This window comes from Bubalus kerabau, chromosome 12 (assembly GCF_029407905.1).
Source record: "Bubalus kerabau isolate K-KA32 ecotype Philippines breed swamp buffalo chromosome 12, PCC_UOA_SB_1v2, whole genome shotgun sequence".
Taxonomy (NCBI): Eukaryota; Metazoa; Chordata; class Mammalia; order Artiodactyla; family Bovidae; genus Bubalus; species Bubalus kerabau.
In genome coordinates, this window is record NC_073635.1 from 12,345,532 (window position 1) to 12,364,438 (window position 18,907).

The window sequence follows — 18,907 nt, forward strand, 5'->3', positions numbered from 1 at the left end:
CAGGGGTCCTGGGGGACTACAGTCCATGGAGTTGAGAATAGTCAGGCACGACTTAGTGACTGAAACAATGTCCTATTTAGACGAAGATTTAAAGAATTCAAGCACAAAAGGATCACGCTGATAAATTTACCTCTCATTTCATGTTTTGTCTTTAGTTGCCTCTTATCTACAGAGACAACTTTCAGATAACAGCAGCGCTCAGTTTCATTTGTATTGTTATTTTTCATCACCAACATCTGACAGCCTTGATATTTCTTTTTTAAGGTGACAGGCTCTTTGTCCCATCAAATAAAGCATGTACACGAGAACACTAAGCAAATACAAAATCCTAGAAAAATGCAAGCTGCTTTTATTATTAGAAGGTTGGAAATGCCGTAGTCTTTAACTTATTCTCATGACATAATGAGAGTCCTCAGAGGAACTGAAGGTTTTCTTAAGTCAGCTTGCTTCTCTTTCCACCCAGTCCCTCCCTGGAGAACTTATTTATTTTTTCGCTGTGGTCCAGGCAGAGCTGAAAGGACATGGACTTTAAATTTAAATATGCAGGCTGCATGTGTACTTGTTTAGTTGCTAAGTTGTGTCCGACTCTTTTGGGACCCCATGGGCTGTACCCCCCCAGGCTCCTCTGTCCATGGGATTTCCCAGGCGAGAATACTGGTGTGGGCTGCCAGTCCCCTTCTCTAGCGGATCTTCCCGACCCAGAGATCAAACCCATGTCTCCTGCATTGGTTGGTGGATTCTTTACGGCTGAGCCACAAGGGAATCCCTAATAACTAAGCAGGATCTGGTGAAAAAATTAGTACAGTGAGGAGTTTTGATTTAGTATGGCAACCCACTCCATGTTCTTGCCTGGAGAATCCCAGGGACGGGGAAGCCTGGTGGGCTGCCGTCTATGGGATCGCACAGAGTCTGACACGACTGAAGTGACTTAGCAGCAGCAACTGTTACAAAAAATAGCTTTTTTTGGACCATGCCATTATGTCATGTGGGTTCTTAGTTCCCTGACCAGGGATTGAACCTGGGCGCTCAGCAGTGAAAGGCAGAGTCCTAACTACAGGACAGCGAGGAATTCCTTCAAATAGCCTTTTGATCTTGGTTTTTGAATATCATCGCTTCATACTTTAGGGCAATTCAGCTCTGTGCTGATTTGCCCCTCCCACTGTCATCATTGGTCCAAACTAGGCCCTCTTTTATTTTATCTGCCTGTGTGTTTATTTGTTAATAATTTAATGAATACCCCTGAACTCACTATCCAGTTAGAGAACTAACACATTGAGAGAAACTTTCACCTTTTGCCTTGCCCCTTCCCCTCCCCACCCTGCCCCCTACTGCCTGCCCTCTGCCCACTGTGTGGGCACAATTCTGAATCTTGTATTTTTATTCACTCTTGATTTCAAATATTTTTATCACACATACATGCATGCAAACAAATTGATGAGTTTTCACTGCTTTTGACTTTTATAAAAAGCATATTATTCTGTATATAGTCTTCTGGGACACTTTCCATTTAGTTTTCGATTGCTTCTATTACTAAGAGTTGTGGGCTACTATGATTCATTCATCTTCACTGCTGTATAGCATTGCATTGTGTGAAATACAATGTTTATTTATCTGGCCTCCTGGGTCCTGGAGTTCCGGTTTTCACATTTCTTGCTGCAATGAACATTCTCATAAGTGGTTTACTCTCCCAATGCATACCTGCTGGAGTTGCCCTCAGTTTATATCTATGAATGGAATGTGGGTCAATTGTAGGTACTGTGAATGTTTACCTTTGCAGTATAAACCAGTTTTCTAAGCCGCTGTAACAATTTATATTCTCACCATGCTAATGATCTATCTGCTTCAGCTCTTGGTATTATTAGACCTCAATTTTTTGCCAGCTATATGAATGTAAATTGGTATCTATGGCCTTGATTTGCATTTCCTGGATTATTTATGAGAAATTCAATAAATGAAATAGGAAGAGAACGATTATCCATATGAAAAATAAATCAGATTCCTATCTCATATCAGACATGCAAATCAACTCCAGATGGATTAGGGATTCAAATATCAAAAGCAAAACTTTAAAACTCTCAGAAAAAAAATATGAGTGTATATCTTCAGATCTGGAGGCTAGGGAAGGATTTCTTAAACATTGGACCCAAAAAAGCCCATTATCAATTAAATGTGATGGATTTGACTATACTGAAGTTAAAAACTTGTATTAATCAAAAGACATGTTAAAGAAGGTAAAAAGATAAACTACAAACAGAGAAAATGTGTCATATATCACAAAGAATCTACCAGGAATATTTAAAAACTTCTACAAGTCAATAAACAAAGGACGATAACCCAATAGAAAGACAGGGAAAGACATAAATGGACACTTCACAGAAGAGGAGACACATAAAGCCAACATTCATATGGGAAGACACTCAATCTCCTCAATTTAAAAAGCATCCTTTGAGTAAAATCAGGATACTCTCAAACCTTAGCCACTTCAATCTTCCTCTAGGCTAAGAGAAGAAGAGTCTAGAAAAACAAAATACAAACATACATTCATCCAATATTTCAGAAAAAGCAACCAAAATGAAAGGAAAGTAGAATATTTTGTGTATTCTCCGATTTTGAGGATTTCTGCTGCCTTACATATTGTTGGCACTCAGCAGTGGTTAACTGATTGATTCACTGTGCCTGATTTTCTGTAAGCCCAACTTTGATTTCTTTCAGACTCAGAACAGATGGGCACATAGTTTTAAGACATTAATAAACATTATAAAACATGATCTTCTTTCTCTGAACCCTGTGCCCTGTTGGCTATGAGAATAAAGCATCCACTGGAAGGAAGAAATCAGATTTAATCTAAAAGGCATGGTATGGCTAAGGAGTGCCAGACCCTGTGGTTGAAAACAAAGTGCTGAGTCGGCATTGCTGGGGTGAATCAGAGCACCAGAGAGGGTGGGAATACCCCCAGGCCCCCTCACACAGTGATCTCGAAATGAAATGAATGTGTTTTTATAAAACAAGCACTGCATTGTAAGGTGCTCTCAGAGAGCCCTGGTTTAATAAAGGTGACAGTCCAGAGGCTAGTTACTTCTTTTATATCAGATTATAAAAATGTGAGCTTGTAGTATTTGAGTTTTTATTCAGGAAAACAGCTCTAAATATTAATATTTCTAAAGGTTGATCTGTAGGGGAGTATCCTAAAGGAAATCGATGTGATAATACTGTCTTGGATATTCTGCAGTAAGCTATAACCTTATTGTGTATGATCTTTATCCAGATAATGTGAAAATACATACTACAAGACCTAGAATTTTATGTTTCCTTTGACCCAGCAATTTAACATCTATAGCTCAGATGGTAAAGAGTCTTCCTGCAAGGTGGAGACCAGCGTTCAATCCCTGGGTTGGGAAGATCCCCTGGAGAAGGAAATGGTAACCCACTCCAGTATTCCTGCCTGGAGAATCCCATGAACAGGGGAGCCTGATGGGCTGCAGTCCATGGGGTCTCAAAGAGTCGACATTGAGTGACTAACGCGCTAACTAGTCAATCCCAAGGACGCAATCGTGGATGAGCCTAAAGATACAGCTACCAGAATTTTCATCAAAGAATCATCTATAAAAGTGAAACAGTAAAAGCAAGCTAAATGTTAAAAATGAGGAAATAATTAAATTGCAGTTTACCAACACATCTATTCGGAGAAGGCAATGGCACCCCACTCCAGTACTCTTGCCTGGAAAATCCCATGGACGGAGGAGCCTGGTGGGCTGCAGTCCATGGGGTCGCTAGAGTCAGACACAACTGAGTGACTTCACTTTCACTTTTCACTTTCATGCATTGGAGAAGGAAATGGCAACCCACTCCAGTGTTCTTGCCTGGAGAATCTCAGGGACGGGGGAGCCTGGTGGGCTGCCGTCTATGGGGTCATACAGAGTCAGACACGACTGAAGCGACTTAGCAACTTAGTGAACACATCTATTAAAACAATGAGAAAACTTTTCTGATGTGGAAACTGATCATACAGTTACAGGTTATGAACAGAATATAAGGTATGATCTTATTTGAAGTATATACACAGGGATTTCCCTGTAGCTCAAACGGTGAAGAATCTGCCTGCGAGGCAAGAGACCTGGGTTTCATCCCTGGATTGGGAAGTTCCCCTGGAGAAGGGAATGGCAATCCACTCCAGTATTCTTGCCTGGAGAATTCCATGGACGGAGAAGCCTGGTGGGTTACAGTCCATGGGGTCGCAAAGAGTCGGACATCACTGAGCGACTTCACTTTCACTTTTCCCTTTCATGCATTGGAGAAGGAAATGGCAACCCACTCCAGTGTTCTTGCCTGAAGAATCCCAGGGATGGGGGAGCCTGGTGGGCCGCTGTCTATGGGGTCGCACAGAGTCGGACACGACTGAAGCGACTTAGCAGCAGCAGCAGCAGCAGCTGTATAAAATAGGGAGTTCTACTCAATCCTCTGTAATGGCCTATATAGGAAAAGAATATAAAAAAAAATAGTGGATAGATGTGTATGGATAACTGATTGACTTTGCTATACACCTGAAATTAACACAACAGAGTAAATCAGCCATACTCCAATGAATTTTTTTTTAAAGAAGCATTGAGTAGTTTCCAGTTTAGAGCTACTATGAATAAATCTGCTATTAGCCTTCACATGCTGACCTTTATGCAGTTATAGGTTTTATTATTATTTTAAGGGCTTGTACAACCCAAGACAGATGGGTCATGGTGGAGAGGTTTGACAGAATGTGGTCCAGTGGAGAAGGGAATGGCAAACCACTTGAGCATTCTTGACTTGAGAACCCCATGAACAGTATGAAAAGGCAAAAAGATAGGACACTGAAAAATGAACTCGCCAGGTCAGTTGGTGCCCAACATGCTACTGGAGATCAGTGGAGAAATAACTCCAGAAAGAATGAAGGGATGGAGCCAAAGAAAAAACAATACCCAGTCGTGGATGTGACTGGTGATAGAAGCAAGGTCTGATGCTGTAAAGAGCAATATTGCATAGGAACCTTAAATGTTAGGTCTGTGAATCAAAACAAATTTAAAGTGGTCAAACAAGAGATGGCAAGAGTGAATGTAGACATTCTAGGAATCAGTGAACTAAAATGGACTGGAATGGGTGAATTTAACTCAGATGACCATTATATCTACTACTGCAGGCAGGAATCCCTTAGAAGAAATGGAGTAGACATCATGGTCAACAAAAGAGTCCAAAATGCAATACTTGGATGCAGTCTCAAAAATGCCAGAATGATCTCTGTTCATTTCCAAGGCTAACCATTCAATATCACGGTAATCCTAGTCTATGTCCCGACCAATAACGCTGAAGAAGCTGAAGTTGAACGGTTCTATGAAGACCTACAGGACCTTTTAGAACTAACACCCAAAAAAGATGTCCCTTTCATTATAGGAGACTGGAATGCAAAAGTAGGAAGTCAAGAAATACCTGGAGTAACAGGCAAATCTGGCCTTGGAATACGGAATGAAGCAGGGCAAAGACTAATAGAGTTTTGCCTAGAAAATGCACTGGTCATAGCAAACATCCTCTTCCAACAACACAAGAGAAGACTCTACACATGGACATCACCAGATGGTCAATACCGAAATCAGATTGATTATATTCTTTGCAGCCAAAGATGGAGAAGCTCTATACAGTCAGCAAAAACAAGACCAGGAGCTGACTGTGGCTCAGATCATGAACACCTTATTGCAAATTCAGACTTAAATTGAAGAAAGTAGGGAAAACCACTAGACCATTCAGGTATGACCTAAATCAAATCCCTTATGATTATACAGTGGGAGTGAGAAATAGATTTAAGGGACTAGATCTGATAGACAGAGTGCCTGATGAACTATGGACAGAGGTTCATGACATTGTACAGGAGACAGGGATCAAGACCATCACCAAGAAAAAGAAATGCAAAAAAGCAAAATGGCTGTCTGAGGAGGCCTTACAAATAGCTGTGAAAAGAAGAGAAGCAAAAGGCAAAAGAGAAAAGGATAGACAGACCCTTTGAATTCAGAGTTCCAAAGAATACCAAAGAGAGCTAAGAAAGTCTTCCTCAGTGATCAATGCAAAGAAATAGAGGAAAACAATAGAATGGGAAAGACTAGAGATCTTATCAAGAAAATTAGAGATACCAAGGGAACATTTCATGCAAAGATGGGCTCAATAAAGATCAGAAATTGTATGGACCTGACAGAAGCAGAAGATATTAAGATGAGTTGGCAAAAATACACCGAAGAATTGTACAAAAAAGAGCTTCATGAACCAGATAATCACGATAGTGTAATCACTCACTTAGAGCCAGACATCCTGGAATGTGAAGTCAAGTGGGCCTTAGGAAGCATCACTACAAACAAAGCTAGTGGAGGTGATGGAATTCCAGTGGAGCTATTTCAAATCCTGAAAGATGATGCTGTGAAAGTGCTGCACTCAATATGCCAGCAAATTTGGAAAACTCAGCAGTGGCCACAGGACTAGAAAAGGTCAGTTTTCACTCCAATCCCAAAGAAAGGCAATGCCAAAGAATGCTCAGACTACTGCACAATTGCACTCATTTCACATGCTAGGAAAGTAATGCTCAAAATTCTCCAAGCCAGGCTTCAGCAATACGTGAACCATGAACTTCCAGATGTTCAAACTGGTTTTAGAAAAGGCAGAAGAACCAGAAATCATATTGCCAACATCTGCTGGATCATCCAAAAAATGAGAGAGTTCCAGAAAAACATCTATTTCTGATTTATTGACTATGCCAAAGCCTTTGACTCTGTGGATCACGATAAACTGTGGAAAATTCTGAAAGAGATGGGTATACCAGACCACCTAGAGAAGGTGAGAAAGCCTCCTGAAAAACCTGTATGCAGGTCAGAAAGCAACAGTTAGAATTGGACATGGAACAACAGACTGGTTCCAAATCGGGAAAGGAGTATGTCAAGGCTGTATATTGTCACCCAGCTTATTTAACGTATATGCAGAGTACATCATGAGAAATGCTGGGCTGGAGGAAGCACAAGCTGGAATCAAGATTGCCGGGAGAAATATCAATAACCTCAGATATGCAGATGACACCACCCTTATGGCAGAACGTGAAGAGGAACTAAAGAGCCTCTTGATGATAGTGAAAGAGGAGAGTGAAAAAGTTGACTTAAAGCTCAACATTCAGAAAAAGAAGATCATGGCATCTGGTCCCATCACTTCATGGGAAGTAGATGGGGAAACAGTGGAAACAGTGTCAGACTTTATTTTTGGGGGCTCCAAAATCACTGCAGATGGTGACTGCAGCCATGAAATTAAAAGACGCTTACTCCTTGGAAGCAAAGTTATGACCAACCTAGACAGCATATTAAAAAGCAGAGACATTACTTTGACAACAAAGGTCCATCTAGTCAAAGCTATGGTTTTTCCAGTAGTCATGTATGGATGTGAGAGTTGGACTGTGAAGAAAGCTGAGTGCCGAAGAATTGATGCTTTTGAACTGTGGTGTTGGAGAAGACTCTTGAGAGTCCCTTGGACTTCAAGGAGATCTAACCAGTCCATCCTAAAGGAGATCTGTCCAGGGTGTTCATTGGAAGTTCTGATGTTGAAGCTGAAACTCCAATACTTTGGCCACCTGATGTGAAGAGCTGACTCATTGGAAAAGACCCTGATGCTGGGAAAGATTGAAGGCGGGATGAGAAGAAGACAACAGAGGATGAGATGGTTGGATGGCATCACCGACTCAGTGGACATGAGTTTGCCTAACTCCGGGAGTTGGTGATGGACATGGAGGCCTGGTGTGCTGCGGTTCATGGGGTTGCAAAGAGTCAGACACGACTGAGTCACTGAACTGAACTGAACTAACACTTGGAAATGAATTATCCAACAATACACACAAGCTAACAAAGTGACAGACTTTATTAGCAAGTGGGGGCCTGGGCAGAGAGCAGTAGTGTAAGGGAGCCCAGGACTGCTCTGCCACGTGGTCCGCAGTCTCGGGCTTTATAGGCTTGAGATTAGCTTCCGGGTCGTCTCTGGCCAATCATTGTGACTCAGGGTCCTTCCTGGCGACACACTGCACTCCTCAGCCAAGATGGATGCCAGCAAGAAGGATTCTGGGAGGACAGATGGACTGGCATCTCCTCTCTCCCAGATTCTTTCAGTTGGTGGTAGCTTGTTAGTTCCATGTCCCTGACCGGGACGTCCTGTTGTAATATAACTCACGCAAATGGCGACTATGGTGCCTGGCCAGGGCGAGCGGTTTGAGCGGTTTCAGTGAGTGTTTCCCCTAATAGTCCACCTGGTTTCATCAGTGGGAATTTCAAGTCTATTCCTTTCTCATAGCTTATGAAACTTGGTGTCTTCCTTGGAAGGGATGTCGGTTTGGGTTTCACATGGCTGACGTTGCCGAACTTGTTGTCTTGCCATTATGACATATTAACCTTGTTTGACACATTAATTGAAAATATATCACTGCCCTAGGAGTGTGTGAACATCTTGTCACAATGACGCATTTAGAGGTCTTTTCCCCAGACAACGAGGCACCAAGTTAATTGTCTTCTTTGGGCCATTTCACTAGTTTCCCATCTTTGAACACGAGGATTTGATGAATTATTGTGCTCTAAATGGTGCTGATTGAGGACTGGATTTCTTTCTATAATGCTATTAAGTTCTTCCTGCTTCTGGTACAGTTTCTACTTTTCCTAGAGTTGTTTCATTAACTTGTGGATTTCTACTCATTGCTTTTACAGATTTTAAAAAGACCATGCTTTATAAACCAACATGTACTTAAAAGGAAGATACAAACATCCATATATATTAATAAACATAATTTTTGTATAACTGCCTTTCTGTACATTTTATAATTGACTTTTTTTCCTTTTGGGTATTGGAATGATGCTCATAGATGCTCACAGAATCACCCAGTTCAGCTCAGGTAATGTATACCAGTGGTTCTCAAAGTGTGGTCTCTGGACCACCAGCAGCAGCTTCACCTGGGAATCTGTTAGAAATGCAGATTCTTGGGCCCTGTTACAGACAGGCTGGATTGGAAACTCTGGAGTGTGGGCCCAGTGATGTGGGTTTTAATAGCTCCATATGGTTCTGAGACTCTCTCAAGTGTGAGAACCACTGATCTACATTGTCGATGAAGAAGATGATATTAAACTGTCATTACATGGCCAGGGGAGCCCACTCTGAGTTACTCCATGGCAGATGTTTTTGAAAAGCATCTTTGTAAACAGTAAGGTCTTACTGTGTAGCACGGATAACTATACTCATTATCCTACGATAAGCCCCTTGAACAGCAAGGAGATCAAACCAGTCAATCCTAAAGGAAATCAACCCCAATATTCATTGGAAAGACGGATGCTGAAGCTGAATCTCCAATACGTTGGTTACCTGATGCGAAGAACTGACTCATTGGAAAAGATCTTGATGCTAGGAAAGATTGAGGGCAGGAGGAGAAGGGGACAACAGAAGATGAGATGGTTGGATGGCATAACTGACTCAATGGACATGAGTTTGAGCGAACGCTGGGAGATGGTGAAGGACAGAGAAGCCTGGAGTACTGTAATCCATGGGGTCACAAAAAGTCAGACACGACTGAAGAACTGAACAACAATAATGATAAACCATAATGGAAAAGAATATTTTAAAAATGTGTATATATATATATGTGTGTGTGTGTGTGTGTGTGTGTGTGTGTATAACCAAATCACCTTGCTTTACAGAAGACATTTTTTTAAAAAAGAAAATTAAAAAGCATTTTTGCTTACTAGAAACAGCAAGATGATCCAGATTCAGAGATTTGTTCCCTTTTCCCTGTTACTCAATAAACTTTTCTCCAAGAAGTCCTTTTTCCATTCAGTGAAGTTAGAGAACAAAATCCTGCTGGTAGTTATGTTTGCATGCTTCGGGAAGGATCCAAAGAACAGCTGCGGATGTCAGGACACATTCAGTGAGACAGCGTAAAGGTTTGATGCTCACACTGATCATTTTTTCCCATTGAACATGTTATGTTACTGGATTCTACTTACAGTATGAGGTTTTATTGAACGCAAAAATTTCCTACTATGTTGACAACATAGAACCTGCTTTCATTGATTCTTTTTCATGCAAGGTTACCCAAACTCTCAATTTTTAAAAAGTTAAACTGCATTTCCTTCTCAAAAAGTCATCTTTTCAAAGTATTTCAAGAGTATGAAAGTATCATCTAGAAAGAGAAGAGGATAGCTTTATAGCAAATTCATCTTCAAAGGGTGGGGTCACGAGTAATGTTACTTTTGCTGCCCTGGGAACCCTGTAGCTGGTCTTTTTTTTTTTTTTAATTTTGTTATTATTGAAAAACCTATCACTGCCTTATTTATATTTCATTGCAATTAGTATGATTATTTTGAAGTTTTCCCTACCAGGGGATTCTGGTAAAATCAAAAGGAAATTTTGTATTCTTCTCTCTACTTTTCTCCACATGTACAATGTTGGTGGTGTGTCTGCTAAATTTGTATTTCTTTATTTATTCATGTCTTTCTTTTGTAAAAATTTACCATCTTAACCATTTAAATTTATTCATTTATTTATTTCGCTGCTTTGGGTCTCAGTTGCCACAAGAGTGATCTTCGTTACCTCATGCAGAGTGTTTCACTGTGGCCTGGAGGCTCTCTAGCTGTGGTGCGTGGGCTCAGTAGCTACGCAGCAAATGGGATCTTAGTTCCTGCACCCTCTGCATTGCAACTGCTAAGTCATTTTAGTCATGTCTGACTCCTTGCGACCCTATAGACTGTAGCCTGCCAAGCTCCTCTGTCCATGGGATTCTCCATGCAAGAATCCTGCAGTGGGCTGCCATGGCCTCCTGCAGGGGATCTTCCTGACCCAGGGATTGAAGATTGAACCCGCGTCTCTTACGTCTCCTGCATTAATAGGCAAGTTCTTTACTATTAGTGCCACCTGGGAAGTCCCCAGGGATTCCCTGGTAGCTCAGTTGGTTAAAAATCTGCCTACCAATGGGGAAGTCCCCGTTTATTCATTTCTACCCATGTGAGATTTTGTGTTAAAACACAGGAAAGAGTCAACTGATCCCGTTGGAATGCACAAAACAGTGTGATGGAATGTAGAAGATGGAGAATCCACTGTCCAGACCTCAGAGGGCCATCATTTGTCACTTCCCACCTACAGTCATGTCCCTTAATCCCAACCCAGATCAAATGTTCATCTAAAATAAACCCTGGGTATTGGGGATGGCCTAGTCGCTCAGTCATGTCCAACTCTTTGCGACTCCATGGACTGTAGCCTGCGAGGCTCCTCTGTCCATGGAATTCTCCAGGCAAGAAAACTGGAGTGGGTTGCCGTTCCCTTCTTTAGGGGATCTTCCTGACCCAAGGATATGATGTAAAAAAAGCCATGTTGTATGACTTGTTTGTTTTTATTTATTTATTTATTACATGTTTTTATTTGCTAATATATTTGTATTACAAAATAAATTTTGTAAAGGTAGACATTTTTAAAAGGGCTTTTGCATGTGTCATGTTATTTAAATGCCCCCAAAGCTAAAGACATCATGTTATTTTCTTATATTTAAGGAAACTGAAGCTCAGAAAAGTTCCATGTCCTTCTCATAGTACACAGGCAGCTTAACAGCAAGACAAGCACTGGAGTCCAGGCCTTCTGAACCCCTAGTTCATTACTTGCCCTGCCCTGAACCAACTGCATCTCTGTGTGATTGTGTGGTAGTCATTTGCTCATTCAAATGCAAATTGAATACTTACCAGGTGCCTGATGCTGAAATTAAAAAACACCTCTACAACTTGCCAAGCTGGTTTGGGTTTAAAAAAGAGTGCTAGCTCAATTTCAGCGTTTGAAGTTCTTTTTCCTCTGTGACTTTAAGACGCTACAAAGCGCTGGAGAGTAGGTTTACGCCCATGTTCTTGCTCCTTCCCATAGAGTTATGTTTGTGGCTTTAACCACTCAAGTCCATCTCTATAATCAAGTTAGGGGCTTTGCAGGTAGCACGGTGGTAAAGAATCCACCTGCCAATGCAGGAGATGCAGGACACGTGGGTTCAAATCCTGGGTTGGGAAGATTCACCCTGGAAGAGGAAATGGCAACCCATTTCAGTATTCTTGCCTGGGATATCCCATGGACAGACTCTTTGCAACCCCGTGGCTATAGTCCACGAGGTCACAGAGTTGGACAGGACTTAGCACAACTAAGCATGTGTGAGCATAACCAAGTTTGGCAAGTGGCTTATGAACGGGCAGTGGGCTGTGGGCATGTGGATGGGGCAACGTAGCTAGAGAGATCAGAGAAGGCAGGACAGCTCCTGGTCCTGGGAGTGAACTTCTGAGGACAGCTGTCTCCTCTTTGTGCTCCCCAGATGGTGGCAGCAGAAAGTCACAGAATCTGGCACTAGGGAAAGTCCTCTCTTGAGACTGCCTGAGGCTCGCTGTGTGTTGTCTTGGTTTAAAATCATATTAAAGTGCTTTTCTTTCTTTAGTAGTTAAAAGTTAAATGCATACCTACCTTATGATCCAGTCTTTTTACTCTGAGGTATTTCTAAGAGAAACAAAACCATCTGCCCATACTTGTGTATCAGCTTTGTTTATAATACTCAAAACTAGAAACAACCAAAATCTCCATCAACTGGTGAAGAGATAAACTGTGGTATATCCATACAGTGGAATATTATTTAGCAATAAAAAATGAGTGAGTGATTGATACACACCACAACATGGAAAAGGCTCAAAATAATTACAGAAGGAGGGTACACACTGTATGATTCCATTTATTTAAAATCCTAGAAAATGGAAACTAATCTAGAGTGACAGAAAGCAGATCAGTTGCCTGGGAATGGGGCTGGAGGGGATGACAACGGGGCGGGAGAAAACTCTGGGGGTGGTGGCTAAGTTCCCCACCTTGCGAACAGAGGCCAAAACTTACCAGATTGTTCACTCAAAGCCTGTGCAGTTTATTGCATGTTGATTATCCTGCTGCTAAGTCGCTTCAGTCGTGTCCGACTCTGTGCGACCCCATAGACGGCAGCCCACCAGGCTCCCCCGTCCCTGGGATTCTCCAGGCAAGAACACCGGAGTGGGTTGCCAGTGCCTTCTCTGTGATTATCCTGAGATAATTGAAAAAAATCACATGGAGGTAGGTAGTTTTCTTTCTTTGAAAGATCCCTTGTTTCTATGCCATGACTTCATTTACTGTTTTGTTTTTTTAAATAGACTTTGTTATGAAGAATGATTTAGGTTCACAACAAAATGTGTGGAAGTACAGAAACTTTTTAGTGACCTCCTGCCTGCACACAAGCACAGCCTCTCCCCATCACCAACCTTCCCTTGTGCCATGTGGTCGAAGGGATTAGAGCTGGATGTCTCTGAGGGGCTGTTATTCCACCCGCTGCAGCATCCTTTGGCGAGCACCATATCTCTAAGTTTTGTCCATGTGGTTGAGTGTCTCAGTAGTTTGCTTCTTCTTTGCTGAGCTGTATTCTGGCAGACATACACAGTTGTGCTTCCATTCTGTTGATGGACATTTGGGTTGTCACCAGTGTTTGGTTATTATGAATAAAAATTCATTCCTACATATATTTTTCCCTTGGACAAAAATGTATGAGAATTGCTAGACCACAGGGTCATTGCATGTTGGACTTCTCACGTGTTTCTTAGTCATCCCTGTATCTTTTTTTGTGAGATGTGTGTTCAAATGTTTTGTCCATGTTTTGTTCCCCTAGGTTGTTTATCTTCTTCTTCTTCAGTTCAGTTCAGTTCAGTCGCTCAGTCATGTCCAACTCTTTGTAATCCCATGAATTGCAGCACACCAGGCCTCCCTGTCCATCACCAACTCCTGGAGTTCACTCAAACTCGCATCCATCGAGTTGGTGATGCCATCCAGACATCTCATCCTCTGTCATCCCCTTCTCCTCTTGCCCCCAATCCCTCCTAGCATCAGAGTCTTTTCCAATGAGTCAACTCTTCGCATGAGGTGGCCAAAGTACTGGAGTTTCAGCTTTAGCATCAGTCCTTCCAAAGAACACCCAGGACTGATCTCCTTCAGAATGGACTGGCTGGATCTCTTTGCAGTCCAAGGGACTCTCAAGAGTCTTCTCCAACACCACAGTTCAAAAGCATCAATTCTTCAGTGCTCAGCTTTCTTCACAGTCCAACTTCTTCTTAGTTTGTATTAATAGATGATCTTCCTATGTTCTAAAAGCAAATCCTGTGAGATGTATAAATTTCAATATTTTCTTTCAGTCTGTGGCTTGCTTTTTTCTTTTTGTAATGGTATCTAATGAACAAAATTTTAAAATTCTGATGGTCTGATTTCTCAATTAAAAAATGATTAGTGCCTTTTATATACTGTTTAAAAATCTTTCCCTATATCCAAGCCTTGAGTATAGGTGCTTATGTTTTCTTCTAGAAGCTCTGTAGATATAGCTTTTATGTTTAGGTCTATGATCTATCTCAAGTTACTTTTTATATAGAGTGTACAGTAAGTTTTATTGTTCATTTTTCTTCTGTACAGATATCTAGTTATTCCAGCACCACTTGTTGAAAAGATTTTTATTTCCTTGTTGAATTGCATTGACACCTTTCTCATAAATCAATTAACCAAATATGCGTGCATTTATTTCTGCACTTTTTTCTGGTATTGGCAATCCTTGCCAATAATACAATTTTAATAACTGTAACTTTAAAGGAAGTCTTAAAATCAGATAGTGTAACTTTAATTTCTTCTGTAAGATGATTTTCACTATTACAGGTCAATTTTTTTACTTATAGCACTGTTGTGAGTTGAATTTAACCCCCTGCTAGCCCCCAACGATATGTTGAAGTCCTCAGCCCTCATACCTATGAATGGGACCTTGTTTGGAAATAGGCTTTTTATAGATGTAATCAGGAGAAGGCAATGGCACCCCACTCCAGTACTCTTGCCTGGAAAATCACATGGACGGAGGAGCCTGGTAGGCTGCAATCCATGGGGTCGCTAAGAGTCGGACACGACTGAGCGACTTCACTTTCACTTTTCACTTTCATGCATTGGAGAGGGAAATGGAAACCCACTCCAGTGTTCTTGCCTGGAGAATCCCAGGGACAGGGGAGCCTGGTGGGCTGCCACCTATGGGGTTGCACGGAGTTGGACACGACTGAAGTGACTTAGCAGCAGCATAGGTGTAATCAAGGTAAGTCAAGGTAGTACAGAGCTTCCCAGGTAGCACAAGTGTTAAAGAATCTTCCTGCCAATGCAGGAGACACAAGAGACATGGGTTGGATCTCTGGGTTGAGAAGATTCCCTGGAGTAGGAAATGGCACGCGGCTCCAGTATTCTTGCCTGGAAAATCCCACGGATGGAGGAACCCGGTGGGCTACAGTTCATGGGGGACTGCAGTTGCTACATGACTGAGTGCACACACACACATACTGAATTAGGGTGAACCCTAATCTAACATGACTGTGTCCTTAAGAAGATGAGAAGGGACACAGACAAAGACACACAGGGAAAAGGCCATGTGAAGATGGAGTCAGGGATCAGAGTGTTGCATCTACAGACCAGGAAACCTCTGGAAGCTCGGGGAGAGGCGTGGAACTGATTCTGCCTCACAGCCTTCAGAAGGAACCAACCCTGCTGACCCATTGGTTTTGCACTTCTGGCCTCCAGAACTGTGAGATAATATAATTCTTTTGTTGTAACCACCCAGTCTGTGGTATTTTGCTATGGCAGCCCTAGAAAACTAATATAGTCAATGAAACATAATCCAAACCTGCTTAAGCAATAAGGAAATGCCTATCTCTTACTCTTCCTGGGATGAGGGACTCCTGGTGAGATTTGTGTGAAGTATTAGGTGTTAGGATGAAGTTCAGCTATAAGGGTCAGAAATCCCCACAGTAGTGGCTTACACAGATGGACACTGTTTTTTGTTTTTCTCTCATGTAGGTGTTGGTATTCCTGGATTCGGTTGGTATGGGGGCGGCAGGAAATAAGGCTCTGGAATTCTTCTATCCTTTCACCACCATCCTCAATATACAGCTTCCACCTCATGGTGTGAAATCCAGCTTCAAGTCTCCATCCGGAGTAGCAAGGACAAGGGTACCTGTCCCCTTCCCTTGAGGCTACATCTTAAAGATTTGCATAGAGTATCTGCACAGAACCTGTGGTCCAGAATTAAGTCACATGACCACTCACAACTGCAAGGGCGGTTGAGAAATACAGTCTTTATTTCAGGAATCCATGGGTCTGAAGGGGAGAACCGACATTAGGAAACAAAAGTTTCCTCCATATAACACCTGTAAAGGAATGCTAGGAGTCTTTTGCTGATTGGATTTTAGAGGCTTAAGGGGAAAAAAATCTTGTCGGGAGGTAAAACTTTGAAAACTTATAAATGTTAGTTACAATCTTGATAGGGGATGAGATGGCCCATCCAGAGTATAGGTGAGAAGAAAGAGTTGGTAGGGGATTCAGACTTTAATTATGCAGTAGAGACGAAATGGTTCTGAGAAGAAATGGAGAGGTGATTAGACAGATGTGCAGGAAAAACTTTCAGGAGAGAGTGGTTAACAGTTTGCAAGGGGAAGAGATGCCAATTAAGATAGAGAACTGGTCTTTAAAAATGTAAGAAGTTGTGATTTCCTGTTTCAGAATTATAAGCTACCTCAAGTCTTCCTCAAAGCAGACCTGTGTGACCAAATGACCTCTGGAACTTGACATATATGTAAACTATAGTGTAAAGTGAGTGTGTTGCCATGCTTAGTCGCTCAGTCGTGTCCAACTCTTTGCAACCCCGTGGACTGTAGCCCACCAGGCTTCTCTGTACATGGAGATTCTCCAGGAAAGAATACTGGAATGAGTTGCTATGGCCTCCTCCAGGGGATCTTCCCAACCCAGGGATCGAACCCAGGTCTCCCAGATTGCAGGCGGATTCTTTACCATCTGAGTCACCAGTGAAGCCCTCATACTGTAAAGACTTTATAGCTAATTTGGGTTCAGGGCTCATGAAAGGCAAGGCTCGCCAGCCCTCCTCAGTGAGAGACAAGGTCACACCTGAACAATGTGTTCACTTACCATCTTCATCACTAAGGTCAGGTAACTGACGACCACAGGGGCCCTGGAATAGAAAACAAAACCTGGCCAGAAGGCTCGAGGGAGAGAGGGTTTAACTTCTGCCTGTATGGCTCTAGGAAAGGATTCACAATTAACACAGAAGTGGACTCGCATGCTTACACTAAGAGACAGGTAAGAGCAGCTTAGCTAAGTACTGTGAGTGACAGAGAAAGACTGGAAACAACCCTAAGTGTCCATTAACTTGAGAGTGGATAAATATACTGTTCTGTAGTCATCCAATAGAACTCTATTTGGCAGACTTAGTGAATAAACTAGATCTGTGTGTATCAACTTATGTAAAAACTGTTGAATGAAAACGAAGCGTGTTCAGCATTAGTTATGTAAATTTAAAAACCACACAAAGCAATACTATTTTTTTTAGTGTACATGTGATTTAGTTGCACAAACATGGACTGAGAGGGCACTTCCCAAATTCATGGTCATGTTGATCTCTGGGGAGGGAAAGGATGGGACTTGGAAGGGCGGAAAAGGAGTTTTCAACTGTATCTGTATTGTTCTACTTCTCTTGCCAAGAAATGTTTGAAGCATATGAAAAGGTGGTCAATTTACTTACTTACTAGGGAAATATGAATTAAAGTCACAGGAAGAAGAAAAAGAACCTGCAGTAATATACTAGTACACAGTTACTGCTATGGCTAAAATAAACAAGAATGATGTATTGACCCAAATATGGAACAACTGGAATTCTTCTCATTGCTGACAGTTCATTCAACTACTTCAGAGTTTGAGCAAGCTCCGGGAGATAGTCAAGGACAGGGAAGCCTGGTGTGCTGCAGTCTGTGGGATCACAAAGAGTAGACACGACTGAGCAACTGAATAAAAACAAGGTTCTTTGAAGATTTGCTAAACTTTCTTCAACCCAGAGGACCTGACTTCCCAGCCGTCGTGCAAGAGCTGGGCTGGGATGTCCAGTGCTCTGCTTCCCAGCCAGGCCAAAGAAAGAGCGGGCTGCTGCATTTGTAAGGCAGCCCTCTTTGCCTCAGCTCCCAGGTGGGCGACTGCTCCTTTATCCCAGGGCATCCCCCTGTGGGTACCACAGCAAGTCAGAGTATGAGAGAGGGAAAGAGATTTTTAAAAAGCAATGAAAGTGGCAAAAGGAAGAAAAAAAGATGTGTACGCTTTGCCTTGTTGCATCAAGAACCTGGGCTAACTGCACCCTTAACTGGAGCCTCTTCCTCCTGTTTGCTCCATTCTCTACTTTACTAGAAGCCCTGAGCAGCTCTGAAACCAGACAGACCTGCCTTTCCATCACTAGGTGACTAGCATGCTATTTAAGCTCTCTGTGCCTCAGTTTCCTCACGTGTAAACAGAAGCAGTAATTCTACCTTCAAGGCTGCTGTGGGCCTGAAAAGGGTGCATGCCAAGACCTGCCCAAGGAGGCCTTTGACAACTGGAGTAAGACACCTCCCTTCCCTCTGAGGCTGGTTTGCAGGCAGACACCCTGGCAGCACCGTCCAATAGGACTTTGAGTGAGGATGGCTCTTAAGCACCTGATAGATGTCCCAAGCAACTGGGGTACTGAATTGCTCACCTTATTCTATTCTATTTTAGTTACCTATGGGCTTTCCTGGTGGCTCAGCAATACATAATCTGCCTGCAATGCAGAAGACACGGCAGGAGCCCTGGGTTGGATCCCTGGATGCCGAAGATCCCCTGGAAGAGGGCATAGCCACCCTCTCCAGTATTCTTGCCTGGAGAATCCCATGGACAAAGGAGCCTGGCGGGCTACATGGGGGTCTCAAAGAGTCAGACACAACTGAGCAAAAAACACAACTCAGTTGCTTTACATTTAAGAAGCCACCTG